The sequence below is a fragment of the Protopterus annectens genome, chromosome 12.part0, assembly GCF_019279795.1.
Source record: "Protopterus annectens isolate FY-2018-M chromosome 12.part0, PAN1.0, whole genome shotgun sequence".
Classification (NCBI taxonomy): Eukaryota; Metazoa; Chordata; order Ceratodontiformes; family Protopteridae; genus Protopterus; species Protopterus annectens.
The window spans coordinates 492,293,521-492,312,464 of NC_056746.1; positions in this window are offsets into that span (position 1 = coordinate 492,293,521).

The window sequence follows — 18,944 nt, forward strand, 5'->3', positions numbered from 1 at the left end:
GAATGTGAGTTTCAAGGGCAGAGAAGTTTTAATGCTAAGTTTTCATTGTGAGACTGCATTGCTTTGTTTAACAGATTACTTAATGTTTGTGCTGTAAAATACAAAATAAAACTTTCAAATGAAGTCCAATCATTGAAGTAAAGCAGTATGCACATTAGTGTTTATGGTAAATGGAGTGAAATAGCCAAGTAATGGTTAATTGGAATGGCTGCAGAGGCTCCAGTTCAACCATTATTTTGTCAGGGGAAGGGCAGCAAACTCAGACAGGCCCAGCTGAACTATACCTCCCAACTGTCCAGATTTTCAAAGAATGAATAGATTTTTGCTTCTTATTTTTGGTTTGTTGTTCATAAAATTTGTAGTTTTAATTCCTAAATGATTTGCCAGAAGTCACTAAATAATAAGTTTCAGACTTCATAACCTTCATAAAAATGCATGTTAAAGTAAGAGCCGTTCTATCAACTGTCTCAATTTATACAAGAGCAATTTTTATTACTGTTTATATGTGCCCCAATATATTTGGCCTTGTTCAGATTTACTGCATTAACAGGTTGAGAGGTACATGCAAATAAATTGCTTTATAGAATTAGGCATAGCCAACCTCTCAACTGTCCCCAATTTTGGCTCAAAATGTTGCTCTTCCCCTAATAATCCCTCCATAAAATAGCAATTTTGGAAGAAAACATGGAGGGTTTACAATTAAGAAATAACTGTAATAATCAAAGTTATAGATTACTTGAAATGCATGTAGATTCTTTTATTTTGTCAGCTGCTCAAGGTAGCAGTACTAATATTAAAGTGTCCCTTCTTTGACAGGTAGAAGCTGTATTGTGTGTCTATTTTATATTTTTGCATCACATTTTTGGTCCATTTTTCATAAAATTGTGTTTTTGGCAAATTAGTGACAAATCACTAAAGACTGAAGTTAGAAAATGACAGACATTTGAGTTTCAGATTTTATACCCTTCAGAAAATTCATACTAATGCAAGACCTATTCTATTATCTTTCTAAGTTTATTAGAGCAATATTTAAAAATTGTCCTTCTTGTTGTGCCTTTGTCCCACTTCTGTGTATGGCTTTGTCCAGATTTCTTGCTCTTGAAGTTGAGAGGTATGACAAATGTGTCAGGGCCATCACAGTCAGCCAGAGAGATTTCAAATTGTGACATGCTTGTTGCACCCCACTCCCCATGTAGTGACTCTGGATGTGTCCAAGCAAGGCAAGGAGTAGTTGTATCTACCTTGGATGGGGAGGACACACTGCATAACTACTGCAGTGGCTTTTCGCCTGTCCTTGATTTTGCAGAATGGTCTGGTTTCTGTCATATTTTGTACTGTTGATTTATGCTTATTACTCAAAGTGCCTGTTGCTCTGTGTTTAAGTAGCAATGCTTTAATGACCATAAGGTAAGCTTGTCTGACATCGTAAGATGCAAGTAAGCTTTAATAAGCATACTGTTAAAGAATTGCCAACATTGAAAGCCTTTCTGTTGTTGCCATGCAGAGAATACTTGACTAGATAATGTATAAGCCTTGGGTATTAAAGGACAGGATTCCATTATTTTAAAAGCTCATTACACTTGTTGGAGACTTCCAGTCATCTCTACAGGCTTTACCCGTAAACTAAACAGAATGCCAATCATGTGTGGTCCATAACCTGTACAGTAATCCTTTAAGCAATGTATCTTGAGCTTGTTTCTTGTTTGCTTTTCATTTTTACTTTTATCATGTTTTCCCCATGAAACGTCAGGCAGCAGGTCTTTTTGGATAAGAAACATTTTTACAAGTGGGGCATCACATAGATTTCTACTTTCAGCATGTTGCTTGGTACTTTAATAAAGCTGAATATATTATAATTAGAACTGCAGTGCAAGGAGAAGTAGTTTGAGTTGAGTGCTTCTGGTTTTCTTATACTTGATTTTGACTGGCATTCCAGTAATGTATTTAAAAAGTAATTTATTTTTCATGCCTCACAACCTTTTGTTTCCATCTAGATATTAAGTAAGCTGTCATGCAGCCAATGCATTGAAATATTTTTATTCTTCTACACTTATTTTTGTCTTGATTGGACTTTCATAATGATGGTTTGCCACCCAGGGCAGCGTATTTAATTAAAGTTAGTTTTTTTGTGGTTTTGTGCATAGCTCCTCCCCTTTATGGTTGACCACACCCCTTCCCTTTGACCCCGCCCATTCAGCGTCTCCTGCAGCCCCCCTGTGATTTGAAGTCACCAGCCGCCACTGAGTAGTTTTTAAAGATATAAAACCTGAATGTATATGTAATTGTTATTCTTTGGGGTATGATTTGGAAGCATTACTTTTAAAAGGCTCAACTGTGTATAGAAGTTGTTTGTTTCTGTTGGGGGGCAGTGAAATATAAATTTAGTGTGACGCATTTCTATTGTCATAGCTTTTTCTGAGTATTGTCTGTTTGCAAATAGGAAATGTTCGAGCATAGTTTGCACTTTTTTGTATGGAAATGTGTGCACTTCAATGCTGTTTTCAGGAAGTTACGATATACTGTTTAGGTAATTTTTCCTGTTCCTGTAACTCCATGTCTATGTGGTACAAGTCTACCTTTTGAGGGGGAATGTTAACAGTTAATGTAATTCATTTATTATTCTAGTAGGTACATGTTGCCAATTTGCTGAAGCTGTTTCAAGATTGTTTTCATTTATACTTGTAAATGTGTGCATTTAATTTATTATGCATTTTTAATTAGGTTAAAATGTACTGCTTTGCTTGTAATGTGAATATGGGTGTGTTGCTTTTACTTGGGCCTGTTTATTGCATTGCTGTGCTGGATTAATTGCTATGTTTTGAGTTAAAAGGAGCCCATGGAGTCTGCTGTACATTGTAGTTTGTTACTTCTCTTGCAAGAAGTATTTTTAAAAGTTAAAATGTTTATGGACTTTTTTCCCATTTATTTTTTTTTGTGGATGGATGCTCAGAAGTTAATGCAATGTATTTGAGATTGTGCTAAACCATGTCGTTGTTACAGGGTAGTTTGCGTCTATAAGTAGCAAAGTTTGTCTTTTGTGTTGTAGTGATGTCTTCAACATACTTATTTACTGTTTTCATTATAATCCGATTACGACCAGTGCTGCTGTTGGGCATGTTCATTAATAGATCATTGCACTGTGTAAATTAGTGCCATACATTTCTTAACTGCTGTGGTCAAAAGCTAAATCAGGTCGATGGTATCCACTGTGAAATGTTCATCGTGCATACAGCTGCAGTCATAACAGATGGGTTCTCCTGCCGCCAGGCGGGTCCTCGGTCGGCCGAATTCCAAAGTCTAGGTCCGGCATCGGTTGTCTTCGCTTCTTCCCTGATGTCAGTGCGACAGGGGTATAAAAGAACCAGCCGACGCCATTTTCTTCAGTCTTTCTTGCCACGCGGTGCCCGAAGCAGAAGCAGTTCGCAAGTGCTGGTCGGCCAGCTCCTGAGATTATGAATATTTTGCAACCGAAGTCTTCTTGAAAGCTAAGTACCCCGTTGGGGAAACTTTTCTTGCCTCAGACCGATGTCAGACAAAGTTAATAATTGCATTTCATGTGGGAAGCAAATACCGCATAAGGATTTTCATTCCCTCTGCATTCCTTGCTTAGGCCCAGACCACGACATCTCGGCCTGTCGTTTTTGTGCTACATTCAACAGACAAACCATTAAGCATCGGGCAGAGTTCGCCCAACACTATTTTGGCAAAAAATTTAACTACATTATGTCATTGGATACTCCGACTCCAGTTTTGAGTAAAAGATGCAAAGATAAGGACCGACATACGAGGTCCGCGGCTTCTACCGACACCACGCCAAAGCCGACTACAGGTGGTCCGGTTCTCAGTAAGGCGCCTACGCAGCCCCTGACTACCGACGACACTTCATTGGCGGTGTCTACTGTACCCGAGGTCGCAGGCTCTTCGGCCCACACCCCGACAACCGATACCGAAGCCACTCTTGGCGGTGAAACACAGAGTTTAGACAGGTCTGCCACCTCTCAAGGTGTCTTCAGGCCTTCCTCTTCTTTTTCCATTAAGGCTTTCACTAAGTCTAAAGCAGCCATGCATTCTAAGAGACGAGCTCCACAGGGCCCTTCTCAAGGCCCCATGCCTAAAAAGCAGATGCTCAAAATGGCTGAGGATTTGATTACTCTTATCAGGGGTTCTCAACCCCCCCCCCGGACAAAAGGCCCAGAGTGGAGGAAGAATCCCCCTCCTCGGACCAGGCCTCCATTATTTCAGAGCATTCTGATGACCAGGAACATTCATATTCCCCTTTTGAAGATTCTGATGCAGAGGAGTCCATTCCCTCTGTCTCCCCTCCTGAGGATTACTCCTTTGGGGAAACCTTGCATACCTTGAGGGAACACTTCCACTGGGAAGGCCAAGAATACTCAGACTCCAAGAAAAGGCTTAGGGATTTTCTCTTGCTCCCTCAGCACAGGCCTCTGGCTATACCTCCTGTCTTAGACATTATTGATGATGTTTATTCTTGATGATGTTTATTCGGAGGCCTGCCTTAACCCAGACTCTTTACCTCCAGCCCCAGTCAAGCCTGACAGGTATTACCGGGTTCCTGACTCACACCAATTCCTATACAAAAGCCATGCGGCTGACGCAGAAACTATCTCACAGGGTCCCAAGGGAATTAAGGCCTCCACTGCTAAAAATCCATTACCTTCATAGAGAGATTCCAGAGCTTTAGAAAGGTGGGGGAAAAAAGGTATGCACCTCGGCCACCTTAACCATGAGGGCATTAAACTGCCAGTTCCATATGTTACCAACAGTTTCTGTTATCACAGTTGAGAAGCAAAATGTCACAACCTGAACAACCAGACTTGAAGGAGTTGCAGGATTTGATGCATAGTGCAGAACAAGTGGGTAAACATACCTTGCAATGTGGTTTTGATGCTTTAGAGGCCTCATGTAGAGCTGCTGTTACAGGATCAGTCATACATAGACATGTCTGGCTCAAAGAGCAAACCTTACCAGATCATGTCAAAGCTAAATTACTAGATGCCCCTCTGCAAAATGATGTATTATTTGGTGTTAAAGCTGAGGAGGTATTAAAGAAAATGGAGGGAAAAGGCTAAGTCAATGCAAACAGTGAAAGATTTCCTACAGGTACAACCTCCACGTTTCAGTAGAAATTGGCCTTCCAAAAATTGGTCCTTTCCAGCCACGGACAGACCCCAAAGGGGTAGATACAGGCGCCTGAGGGGCAGAGGGCAATCTCAAGGATCGTTTAGAGGCAGACAATGGCAAGCTCCTGCACAAAGAGGTGGTGAGGATAGTTCACAGCCATTCAGAAAGCAGGCCCAATGACTTTCCCCTTTGCATGCCAAGCAAGGCTCAAATGGCAGCACCTTTAGGCGGAAAACTGGCATTATTTTCGAAAAATTGGCATATTGTCACAAAAGACAAATGGTTCCTGGACATTATAAACAGAGGCTACAGATTCCATTTTCACACCCTTCCAAAAATGAGAGGCATGCCAAACCTGCCACACAATCAAAGGGCAGAGGCACAAAACAGATTTCAGATCTCATGGACATGAAAGCTATTCAAGAGGTACCTACAAAAGAACAAGGTCAAGGTTTTTACTCCAGACTATTCCTGGTACCAAGGAAGGGAAAAGATTGGAGACCTATTTTGGACCTATCCATCCTAAACACATTTTTACTCGTGCCAAAATTCAAGATGCTCACATTACAGCAGCTTCTTCCCATGCTGGGCAAGGAGTCTTGGCTGGTAACATTGGACCTCAAGGAGGCATACCTGCATGTCCCAATCAGACAAGATTGCAGAAGATACCTCAGATTTCTTGCAGGTTCAACCCATTATCAATTCTCTGCATTGCCCTTTGGCTTATCTACTGCGCCCAGAGTATTCACGAAATGCCTGGCATCAGTAATTGCCTACTGCAGACTTCAAGGGATACAAATTTACCCATATTTGGACGACTGCCTGATCCAAGCGGACAGCAAGCACATTCTACTGAAACATCTGGCTTTTGTAATAATGTTGTTGAATTTTCTGGGATACACAGTCAACAAAAAGAAATCAAGGCTGATACCCTCACAGACAATAATTTTCCTGGGTGCCAACTTGGACACAAACACCCAGATGGCCTACCTCATGCCAGAGAAACAAGGGCAACTAACTCAATACTTCAGAAAACTAGCAAATTTCACCAGGCTGACTGCAAGGAAAATCCTGCAGGCTCTAGGATTCATGGCATATTGCATCCTACTAATCCCATGTGCAAAGCTGCATATGAGGAAACTTCAGTGGTACCTGAAAAACCTATGGTCTCAACACAGCCACAGTTTGGAAACAATAATACCACTGATTCCATGTCTTCAAAAGGAATTTCTGTGGTGGGCTCAATCATGCCAAAGAAAGACAGGTCTCCCATTCTGCAAACCTCAAGCAAATCAAGTCATCACAACAGACGCCTCGGACTACGCCTGGGGGGGCGCACATGACAGATCGGTGCATTCAGGGCAAATGGTCCCAAAAAGAAAAGCACCTACACATCAATCAAAAGGAAATGCTAGCAGTAATAAATGCTATTATGGCTTTCAAAGACCTTCTGCATCCAGGTCAACTATTGATAAGGACAGACAACACCAGAGTAATGTGGTACATAAACAGGGAGGAACACATTCATACCCCCTGTGCAGGCTGGCCATGTCTCTTTGGAACATGGCTCTGGAATTACAAATCGAGCTTCAAGCACAGTACTTGCCAGGCAAGGAAAACACGCTGGCAGACAACCTAAGCAGAAATATGACAGATCCACACGAATGGAAGTTGCATCCTCAAGTTTTTACAGAGATAATTCAAGCATGGGGAAGGCCAGACATAGATCTCTTTGCCTCCCACAAAAATCACCAATTGGCAAAATTCTGCACAAGGACCTTTCATCCACAGGCCTGGAGAGTGGACGCACTCTCTTTCAGTTGGACAGCAATGACAGTTTATGCCTTTCCACCTCTTCCTCTGCTGCCCAAAGTTCTTTTAAAAACCAGAGCAGACAGACCAAAGATGATTCTCATTGCTCCAGACTGGCCAAGACAACACTGGTACCCACTCCTGAAAAGCCTGACGCATTCCCCACCATGGATCCTACCTCTAATGCCTCTTCTTCTGACTCAGCACAGCTTCAAAACTCTTCACAGTCAGCTGAAAACACTCAATCTGGCCGCATGGAAGATTCCTTAACTGCAACACAGACCCTACTCTCCAAGGAGGTGCAGGATGTCATTTTGGAGGCCAAAAGGCCTTCTACTAGAAAAGCTTACTCCGCAAAATGGAAACGGTTTTGTGCCTGGAATGAGAAAAAGGGTCCGAATCCTGGAATACTGAATTTACCTCAAATATTACAGTACCTAGCTGAGATGCTAAACAGTGGACTTTCATTCTCCTCCATCAAAATCCATGCCTCAGCCATTTCTGCAGAATACAACACTGATCCTCCTTTATTCTCTCACCCCCTCTTAAGACCGTTCCTCAGAGGGGCTAAGAATATAAAACCCCCAAGGAAACAACCAGTGCCTGCTTGGGACCTCAATTTCATTCTATAAAAACTGACCTTGCCTCCTTTTCTGCCAGCTGCCTCAACAGAACTGCAATATTTGTCCTGGAAAACAGCCTTCCTTCTGGCTATCACCTCAGCTCGCAGGGTATCAGAACTACAAGCCCTCATGGTTGTGCAGCCTTTCATCATTTTCCATCAGGACAGAGTTTCCTTACGAACCAATCCATCCTTTATGCCTAAGGTGGTATCCAGGGTAGCTTTGAATCAGGCTATCCACTTACCTACCTTTTACCCTAAACCTCAAAACAAAGGGGAGAGACTACTACACTCCTTGGACATCCACAGACAGCTGTGTTATTATTTGGACAGAACAAAGCCTTTCAGAAAATCAGAGCAACTTTTTGTGCCCTATGCTGCAGGAGCTCAAGGGAAGCCAATTTCAAAACAGACAATCTCAAAATGGATAGCCCACTGCATACGTTTTTGTTACTCTTTTCATGGTAAAACTGTACCTGCAGGCATCAGATCTCACTCCACAAGGGCCACAGCTACCTCTGCAGCTTTCCTCAGAGGGGTTCCTACCAAAGATATTTTGGAAGCAGCCACTTGGAGTTCTGTGCATACCTTCTCCAAACACTATCACCTACCATTATACTCCAAAACTAGAGCAGGCTTTTCCACTGCAGTCTTGCAGGGCATCCTGGATCCTCCTAGTTCCACCTAGTGCCTACCACCCCTTTTTTAGCTTTGGGATTCTACCCATCTGTTATGACTGCAGCTGTATGCTCGATGAACATAGTACAGTTTTGTACCTACCATAAATGTAGATGTTCGAGTGCTAATACAGCTGCAGTCCAGGTTTCCCTCCCTCCTTCCCCTCTTGGGACAGGCCTTTTGGCTAACACCTCCTCATACAACCTGATTGGGGTATTCATTTATGGTGTATTTGCTTGCAACTACTGTTTTTTGATTATATTGCATTGCATTATTACATAAATTTATGTATTGCCTTCCTTCTGGGGGCACCTGACATCTGGGGCAAGAAAAACTGAAGAAAATGGCGTCGGCTGGTTCTTTTATACCCCTGTCGCACTGACGTCAGGGAAGAAGTGACAACAACCGACGCCAGACCTAGACTTTGGAATTCGGCCGACCGAGGACCCGCCTGGCGGCAGGAGAACCCATCTGTTATGACTGCAGCTGTATTAGCACTCGAACATCTACATTTATGGTAGGTACAAAACTGTACTTTCTCATTCATTTTACTGTTTTTTGGTTCAGTGAATGTGGTTAACTTTTTTTGTCTTGAGGGGTGGGGTGAGGTGGGCATGTTCAGTGGAAAAAATAATGCATTTCATTTTCTACAAGCTGTATTAATGTTAGTTTTCAATGGCCAAAATGCCCCCTGCATTACCTCATTTACTATTTGACCTTTTTCAAACTGTTTGTAAACTCTTTTTGCTCCATTCCTCTGTTATTTCGCATGCCAATGTTTTTCAAGTCAGTTCTTTTGTGTGCCAATTTTTTTCAAGCCAGTTCTTTCACATGCCAATGTTTTTCGAGACATTTCTTTTGTGTGCCAATGTTTTTTCAAGCCAGTTCTTTCACATGCCAACGTTTTTCAAGCCAGTTCTTTTGTGTGCCAATGTTTTTTCAAGCCAGGTCTTTCACATGCCAATGTTTTTTGAGCCAGTTCTTTCGCATGCCAATGTTTTTCGAGCCAGTTCTTTCGCATGCCAATGTTTTTCGAGCCAGTTCTTTTGTGCGCCAATGTTTTTTCAAGCCAGTTCTTTCACATGCCAATGTTTTTCGAGCCAGTTCTTTTGTGTGCCAATGTTTTTTCAAGCCAGTTCTTTCACATGCCAATGTTTTTCGAGCCAGTTCTTTTGTGTGCCAGTGTTTTTTCAAGCCAATTCTTTCACATGCCAATGTTTTTCGAGCCAGTTCTTTTGCATGCCAATGTTTTTCGAGCCAGTTCTTTTGCATGCCAATGTTTTTCGAGCCAGTTCTTTCGCATGCCAATGTTTTTCAAGCCAGTTCTTTCACATGCCAATGTTTTTCGAGCCAGTTCTTTTGTGTGCCAATGTTTTTCGAGCCAGATTTTTGTGTGCCAATTAAGGCAGTTCATTTGTGCTGTGCAGCAGTATGTTACTGAACCCTACTAACACAGTGTTGGTAAATATGTTGCATATCAGGTAAGTACAGATTCAAGCATGAAGAGAGCAGCAGTTTCATCACAGTCAACTAGCAGCAAGAGAATGTGCAAGTGGCAGGACGTTTGGAAAACAGAATTTGACTGGATCGAGAGATGCACTGATGTCAAAGCATTCTGCAGGTACTGCAAGAGAGAATTTCTAGTGACCCACGGTGGAAGAAATGATGTTGCACGACATGAGGCAACTGAACAACATAAGACTGCCATTCTTCAAGCTAAATCCACTCACCTGATGACAAAGTGGGCAAGGAGCGCAAACCTTGAGGGACCAGAACATAGGATCATTGCAGCAGAAGCCTCTGATGTTTTCCATGCTGTTAAGCACAATATTTCGTATAACAGCTTGGACTGTGCAGTAAAGTTGGCCAGCCAGTTGTACAGTGACTAAGACACTGCAAAGAAACTATCTTGTGGCAGAACCAAGGCTGAAGCCATAGTCAAAAATGTTTTGGGACCACACTCATTGGAATGCCTCCTGCATGACCTTCAAAAACCAGGTACTTCATTTGCAATTTCATCAGATGCTTCCAACAAGGGGGACATAAAATTATTTCCCCTTGTTGTGAGGTATTTTTCTAAAGAAGAAGGGGTGGTGAATGGCCTTTTGGACTTCTATGAAGACCCTGATGAATCGGTACAGGCTATTTCACAGCAAATTTCCAACATTATGGAAAGGCACTCCTTGCCCTGGAACCATATTTCAGCTTATGGGGCTGATAATGCCAGTGTGAACTATGGGAAGAAATCTGGTGTGTATACCAGATTAAAACAAAAGTGCCCATCACTCCAGAAGGCTAACTGTGTTGCCCATATCATTCACAATGCAGCCAAAAAAGCTGCAGCACAACTACCATACGATGTGGAAGCATTTGTAATGAGACTTTTCAGCCACTTTTCCGGTTCTGCCACAAGGACCAGAGACTTGAAAGACTTCTTTGAGTTTTGTGGCATGGAATTTGAGAGTCTGTTAAGACATGTGCCAACAAGGTGGCTGTCACTACTCCCAGCCATTGAAAGAGTAGTGAAAAATCTCCCAGTGCTCCAGTCCTATTTCCTCTCTCAGGGAGAAGAGGAGACCCGCTCGGCAGATATGGCAGTACTTTTCAGCTAATGAACATGGTGAGAATGAATTGCCTACACTGCACCAGTACTATTTGCACTTTCTCTGTGCTGTTCTTGTTGATTTTAATGAACATATAAGTACATTAGAAAAATCAGCACTTACTGCCATGGAAACTTTTTGTGTAATGGTCTCTCTGAAGCAAAAACTGCAGGCAAGAGCTGAAGGTGCTTTCTTTGGAGGGAAACTTAGGGCACTTATGAGCACATTAGACAGCACTTCTACTAACAAACTGAAAAGAGACTTCATTGTGTTCTTGGAGACAGCAGTGAAATACCTGGAGCAGTGGTTTGATTATACTGAAAGCAACTACTTGTTTACACTATCTAAATTATCTCTAAATGAGCCCTTTGCCTTCAGTGACTTGCTTAATGTGACCACTGCCCTGAGTCTGCAGGATGTAGATGAAGATTATCTTTTTAGGGACTACTTGGCAATTAAGCCCTCTCTCGAACAGTTATGTAATGCATGCTTGACCCCAGGAGAGAAGTGGCTGAAGCTTTTCAAAGAAGGGCCTGAACTGACTACACTCTATCCAGTAATTGCTAGGGTTTTATCTATACCGCCCTCAAACGCATTTGCAGAAAGAGTTTTTCATTGGTGAAAGGTAAATGGACAGATGTGCGAAACCGATGTAGTGTGGACTTGTTAAAAGCTGAACTAATGATGAGTGTAAATTACTGGATGAAATGTTGACTTTATTGTTTCAAATCGGGCCCTTCTTCAAGCCATAAAATCAAATTCAAAATACACTTTTAAAAAAAAGTGATTTATTGTACTAGTGTGCAGTATAAAGTACTAGGGTGCAGTTCGTAATTTTGTGTTTTTCTTTGTTTAGCATTAATTTGCTAGGGTGCATATGTAGTACTAGGGTATGTAGTTTTGTGTTTGTTCTTTGCTTTAGCTTTAATTGACAATAAAAAGTCTTAATTTTATACTTGGCTTGTATGTGGTATGTAGATTTTTTTTAAGTTTTCTCTCTGAATATAGCAATGGTTGGTTTATGAATTTTACTTTTTAAATAAACAAGTGTCTGTTTAATGAGTAGTGTGTTTTTTATTCCTTTAAAGTTTATTTATTGTTACAACTGATTAGTGTGTGTTTGCAGTAATAGTTCACTTCATTTAAATGGTTTGAGTTTTCAGTATGCTGTAATGTCACAATGTTGCATCCATAACTAATACTGCATCTCCTTTAACAACTCTGGTGATGTCGTGGTGGGGGTGTGGCCAGTGTCATGTTGGCCACACTTCTATCTTGTTGACCACACCCCCATGTCCCACTTTGCCCTTGTTAAAAGGTGGCAACCCTGCCCCCAGCCCTGTTGTAGCGGCCCACCTGAGACTCCAGGGAATTCAGGTCTTCCCGTACCTGGACGACTGGCTCCTGACCGCCCCCACCAGGCATCTACTTTGCATGGCCAGGGATTACTTTCTCCGACTAGCTCCCCGGCTGGGGATCACAATCAACATTGGGAAATCTTCCCTTCTTCTGACTCAAATCCTAGATTTCATTGGAGCCAGATTGAACACAAACCAGCTTCTAGCCTTCTTGACTCCGGACCGGCTACGAACTCTAAAACTCCATGTACTGGCCCTTCTACAATCCCCAGCTCCCCCCTGTGGAATTGGTCCTGAGGGCTCTACCATCGACCTACTACCCATGGCCAATGGACCTTACAAGTCCAGTGGTCCTTGCTGCTACATCCCCTGAGCTTTCCCGTTCCTCTCAGCAGAGTGTGCAAGAAAGCTCTCTTATGGTGGCTCCAGTCCCCGGACCTCCAGAAGGGGCACCCCTTCTTTGCACCCCCTCCTCTAGCCATGGTGACCATGGATGCCTCTCACCTCGGGTGGGGGGGGGCACTGCTTGGGCAGGACCGTCCAAGGCACGTGGAACCATTCGGAGACCTTATTGCGTATCAATGTCCTAGAGATGAGAGCGGTGCTTTTCGTGTTGCAAGCACTTCAAAGCCTTCTTCCCTTGGGGACAATTGCGATCCAGACAGACAACATGTCGGTCGTCTGGTATATCAACAAACAAGGGGGAACCAGGTCCTATCCACTTTGTCGGAACCAGGTCCTATCCACTTTGTCGGGAGGCCATGAGAGTGTGGGAATGGGCTACGTTCACCAACTGCTTTCTCATAGCGATGCACATTCCGGGACGGTCCAACATTTTAGCAGACAGACTAAGTCGATCCATCCTGTCACCGTACGAGTGGTCTCTGAATCCGAAAGTAGAGAAGCAAATCTTCTCCAAAATCTTTTCACCTCTCCTTCGAACGCAAAGTGCAGTGACTACTTCGCTCTAATTTCCCCCACCCGGGGAATCCCCCAGAGATGCTCTGGTGCATGCTTGGCCACCCGGTCTACTGTATGCTTACCCTCCTCTGCCCCTGATGCTAAAGTTTTTACAGAAAGCCAGATGGTTGGGGAGCAGAATAATCCTCATCGCTCCATTCTGGCCTCCTCAACTTGGTTCCCTTATCTATGGTCTCATCTAGTGAATCCCCATGGATTCTAGATCCCATCCCGGATCTGATCCCTCATCCGTCAGGCCTGTCAACCCCGAACCTGGACAACCTCAAGCTCACAGCTTGGTTGATCCAGTTCCAGTGATAGCTAGGACTCCCAGTATCTTGTCCCCTGTCAAGGCTATTCTAGTAGCCGCTCACAAGCCATCTACTAGAAGAATCTATAATAGCAAATGGAAGCGTTTTTCTATTTGGGCAGAGCATTGGAACTTAGATCTCTTTACAGCTCTGCTGCCAGCAGTACTAGATTTTCTGTCAGGGTTATTCGACCAAGGTGCTAGCTCTTCTACGGTCAAAGTCCAGTTGGCTGCAATCTCTCATTATCATGTTGGCAATGATCTCGGCCCTCTGACGTCATCCAAATTATGTAAGACCTTCCTAAAAGGCACCTTCTTACTAAGACCTCCGGTAAAAGATGCAGTCCCTCCTTGGGATTTAACTCTTGTACTTCAGTCTCTAACAGCTCCTTCCTTTGAGCCTGCATCTTCGGTGGATCTGAAATACTTATCTTGGAAGACAGCTTTTCTTGTTGCCATTACTTCGGCCAGAAGGGTCTCGGAGCTTCAAGTCCTTTGCGCCAAGCCACCGTATTTGGTTTTCCACAAAGATAGAGTCTCACTCAGGACCAATCCTTTCTTCCTGCCCAAAATTGCATCGGAGTCTAATATCAAACAGTCGATTAATTTGCCAGTCTTCTTCCCAAATTACCAAAACAAAGGTGAATACAAGTTGCACTCGCTAGACGTACATAGGCAACTAAGATTCTATTTGCACAGGACAGCTGACCACAGGAAATCTGACCAACTTTTTGTATCCTTTGCTAAGCCCTCCTTGGGAAAACCTGTGTCAAAAGTCACATTGTCCAGATGGATTTCCCAATGTATTCTTTTGCATATGAGAGTTCAGGCTGGCCTGCACCTCAAGGAGTCCATGCCCATTCTACCCGATCAATCTCTACCTCTGCGGCCTTTCGATCTAGGGTGCCGTTGGATGACATTTGTTCAGCAGCCACTTGGGCTTCATCTCATACATTTATAAATCGTTACAAATTGGATATTGTCTCCAGGGGGAGAGCATCCTTTGGCTCTGCAGTGCTCCGGAACATCCTTCCACGAGGACCTCCCAAGAATCAGGTAGCTGGGGACTCTGTCCCCATAGGTTGATGGACAAATGAAGTTAACTACTTCAGATTTAGAAGTTATGTACTTACCATAGCATTCCATCTGAGTAGGTAAACTTCATTTGTCAGCAACCGTCCCTCCCTCCATCTCCCTAGCCTATATGGATGTTCAAAAGACTCCTGCTGTCATGGCAGATTCTTCCAGGTTAGAGTAGAGAGATGGTTCTTGGTATCATATGGTCTATGGATAGGCAAACTCGATTTGAGGTCAGGAAGGGATAGCAGGGGATTATGGGCAAGGGGAGGAGCTTGGAGCTCGGATCTTAGCTGTTGGAAGCTGCCGGCTTGGATCCGATAACCCATAGGTTGCTGACAAATGAAGTTTACCTACTCAGATGGAACGTTATGGTAAGTACATAACTTCTAATTTTTGCAGATAGGGATGACTGCAAGTAGGGATACAGAAATTGGGAAGAGAAGAATGGAATTTACTGGAGAAGACTGGCAAAGAAACCAAGGTATTGGGAACAAATTCCTAAAGAGGGAATTGAAATAGAGTGGAATGAAGCCAAGAAGAAATTTGGACTGCAGGACAGAGACTGCTTTCCCTACCAGGGATTGATATTAGGGTATAGGAAAGGAGAAGGGTAATCTTAAATTAAATTTCTGCTTTGGTAGGCTTTTTGGTTGATTCTAGAATAGAAACTGCTGTTAAAAAGGGGATATTAGTAGGGCATGTAAACTATTGTATGATAACGATAATTATAAGAATGAATCAGAGGAGGTTAGAAAACATTGGGAAGGAGAGACTGGAAATACAATTTAAAAGAAAACAATGGGGAGGACATATGTATGGCTCATAAGTGTGCAACGAAGTCCAAAAGATTTAGGATTTTAGGGTCTTTTGCTTAGAAATGTTGCACAGTTATTTTTATTCCCAAGAAGACTTCAAAGAATATTTCCTCAGGCACATAGCAAATGTTTGCATGTGATGAGAAAGAAAATGGTAACTTGGAACATATGCTTTTGGAATACAATGAGTTGGCAAGTTTTAAAAATTCCCTACAGAGAACTATGTCAGAAATATTGGATGAGCAAATGGGCTCTAACTGCTATGACTTTTTAGATCTGGGACACAGGCTCTGAATTGCCTAGAAATAGTAGGCAGTTATGTTTAATTATATTGGCTGCCAAAAAAAATACTAGAAAATGGAAATCAAAGTCTAAACCAATTGTATTTGAAGTTTTCCATTTTATAAAAGAGATAAATAACTGGAAGTGGGGCCTTTAGAACACAGAAGGAGAAAATTACATAGAAATTAATCAAAATTCAGGGAACAGTACATGCAGAATAATGTTCAGGAGGATGAGTGAAGTTTAAGGAAAGGTAGGAATTCAATGTGATGTTGGACTGAACATAATTACAAAGAAAAATATTGTTATTTATGATGATTGAAGCTCAGGCAGATATTACCTTAACTGAACATATTTTGAAATATAGAAAAGTAAAGGTGATTGTATTGTTGGATGGTTTAGGGATGGTGCTATGCATTTTCACACATTTCATCACTCTGCTTTACTTTAGTGTCCACAATATTATTACATCTATTATTCACCATCATTACAACTCAGAACAACATGCTGTACTAGAACCTCTGCGTGAAGCCCCCAAGATATTATCAATCCTCCTTTTTTCCATTTTTTAACTGGAGTTGTGGTGGCATGTCTACTTTCATCAACTCAATGCCACTACCCTACATTCCTCACTAGTTATGCCTGACAACTACAGGTTTTCTTTTACACAATCCCTTCATCTCTTTGCTGGACATCCTGGTTTCCTCTTGCCTTCTTCCAATTTGTCCCAAATCATCTTCATCATATTATCTTCTGCTTTTCTGCATATCACAATAATCTGAGGTTTCCAAGATGGTTGCACATTGAGTAACAGCTTGACTCTAGCTCCACCCAATGTGAAACAAACTTAACAGAAGAGGCCAGTAGACCTTTGTGTTTATGGGTAAATTTCAGCAACTGTCTAGTAAGTGCACTGCCTAGATGCCAGGGAAAAAGAAATGCAGAGCACCTGGAAAGAAATCAGCTACAAAAAGTGAGGAAAAAATGCTGAATAGGGAAAGTTCTGCAGCTGTTCAGCAAAAAACCATGTAACCTCCAGACATGCTTTCCAGTAACCTACTGGAAGCTATAAGACAACTGCACAAAGCACTGGTTAAAATAAACAAAACATTGATGGAGTATATCAACACAGACAAAAATTTGGAAAAAAATAGAAGAAGCTTTAAACAGATATTCAGATGAGGTGATAAAAGCTGCAAAAATCAGAGATAGAAATGAAGAAATGGCTGGCTGAATATGAGATTGAATACTAACACAAAATGGTTAGTATGTGTAAGTATTTTATACACTGATGAAGGGTTTGTTTGACCTGTTTTTATACTGGATCCTACAGCTGCCTCCATGTCCAGGTGTTTTGGCTTTTATTCTGAACATTTGCTTTGTGCAGGACAACTGGTTTTAGAGCTTTGGTGGCAGTTTTGTGCTTTAAGTTTTAAGAGAAAGCAAGTAAATCAAAACAGTATTGAATATTTATGAGGCTTTTTTCTAGCAAATGAATGTATGCTTAGTAGCAGTTATGTATCTGACCCTCATGTCTCCATGGAAACAATTTGAGGCAGAGAAGTTAACTGTCTGTGTTTCTCATGTCTCCAGACAATCTGATGATGAGAAATTTGTCTGGTTCTTATGTCTTCATGGAGACAATCTGATAAATTGAAATTTGTTACAGTATGGTGGAGAGTGGCTGGGGTAAAAAAAGGGAAAGAAAAAAAGAAACTTGCTAGGAGATGATGTTCTCTGAAAGCATTCACTGGTTCTCCCAGCTGGGAGAACTATAAAGAAAAGAAAAAAACAGCTCTTGGTAGAATCACAGGCTGCACCACGCATCTTAGTATTGATAACCTTTCTTTTAGGTTACCTCAGGTTTGTGAACGTGGCTGTCATGTTGGGACATTTGCTTCTACTAGGAGGGTAAAACGTCAGTATTTGAAGATGTACATAGTTTTGTGTGCTAGTATTTAATAAGTTTTGAGGGAGTATTGTGTTTTTTCTTTTGTTCAATAACACAAAAAGTTTTGTAAGATGTCACTTATGCTCAAATGGATATGACAAGAAACAGCTATTAAAAAGTTCAACTTGCCAAACAGTGTATGCATGTAACACAAAAGCTGGAACTAGTATGTTATACATAAAAGGTGGGAATAATAACTTTAATACAATGATGCTTTCTGTAATGTGTTTAAATGTCATTGGTCTCAGAGATACAAAAAAGAAACAACAGTGAACTATATTAAAACGCAGAGTGAAAATAGCTGTGTTATAAGAAGGAAATGAACATGTGAATTCGATAAGGAAAGGTTTTCAGGATGGTTATTCAGTGAAATATCTAGGACAAAGGAAAAGAGGAGTACTTGCATTAATTGCAAGAGGAGCTCCAATAGTGATAGAAGAGGATAAAAAGATAATGGCAGCTTTGTAGTGCTAAGGGGCTACTGGCAAGGGAGGAGGATTTCACTAGCATGCGTTTATGTTCCACCTAAAACTGCTGTAATGGAGCTGAAGACAATTCTGCAAACAATAATCAGTTTTCAGCAAGGAATATTACATGTAGATGGGGACTGGAATTTGATTTGATGAAAGTATAACAAAAGAGGGCTTTTTGAAGAAATTTATGAAAATATTTGGCATGGAAGATGTGAATTCAGTAATAGGAGCTCAGAATGAATTTACATATTAATCCCCAAAATATAAAAACTGGACTAGGCTAGAAAGAATTCACATTTCACAGGAACATGTCCATTTAACTGAAGGCCTTGATATGCACCCAATAGCTTTTTCAGATCATGTGCCGTTAATAATTAAAATGAAAACGCAGGATAATGAAATAAAGATGAGACACTGGCACATTCCCACTTATCTGTTGAAAAGAGAGGAATTTATTTAGGAGCTATTTGAGAGGATAGAAATTGCTTCTGAAAATATAGCTAGGGAGTGGGATAAAATTAAAGTGAGGTTAAAATTAGGGTAGAAATAGAAAGTGAGCTAGGGTTAAGAAGTAACAAAAATTATTTAGAGGGACTGAAATGTTAAAGGACTGCAGAATACGGGCAATCTCACAGAACAAGAACAGGATCAACTGCAGAAAGCTAAGCAGAAAATAAGGCATTACCTTGATGATCATGAATTTGGAAAAATTGCTGTTAAGCAACTGTTTTTTGCTACTAACACAAGAGCACAAAAACTTTTAACACAACAACTCTGGCAACAAAAAGTAGAAAGGACTGTCACCAAGCTTAGGGAGCCTATAACAAGGAAGGTAATGAGATCCTGTAGAGATAT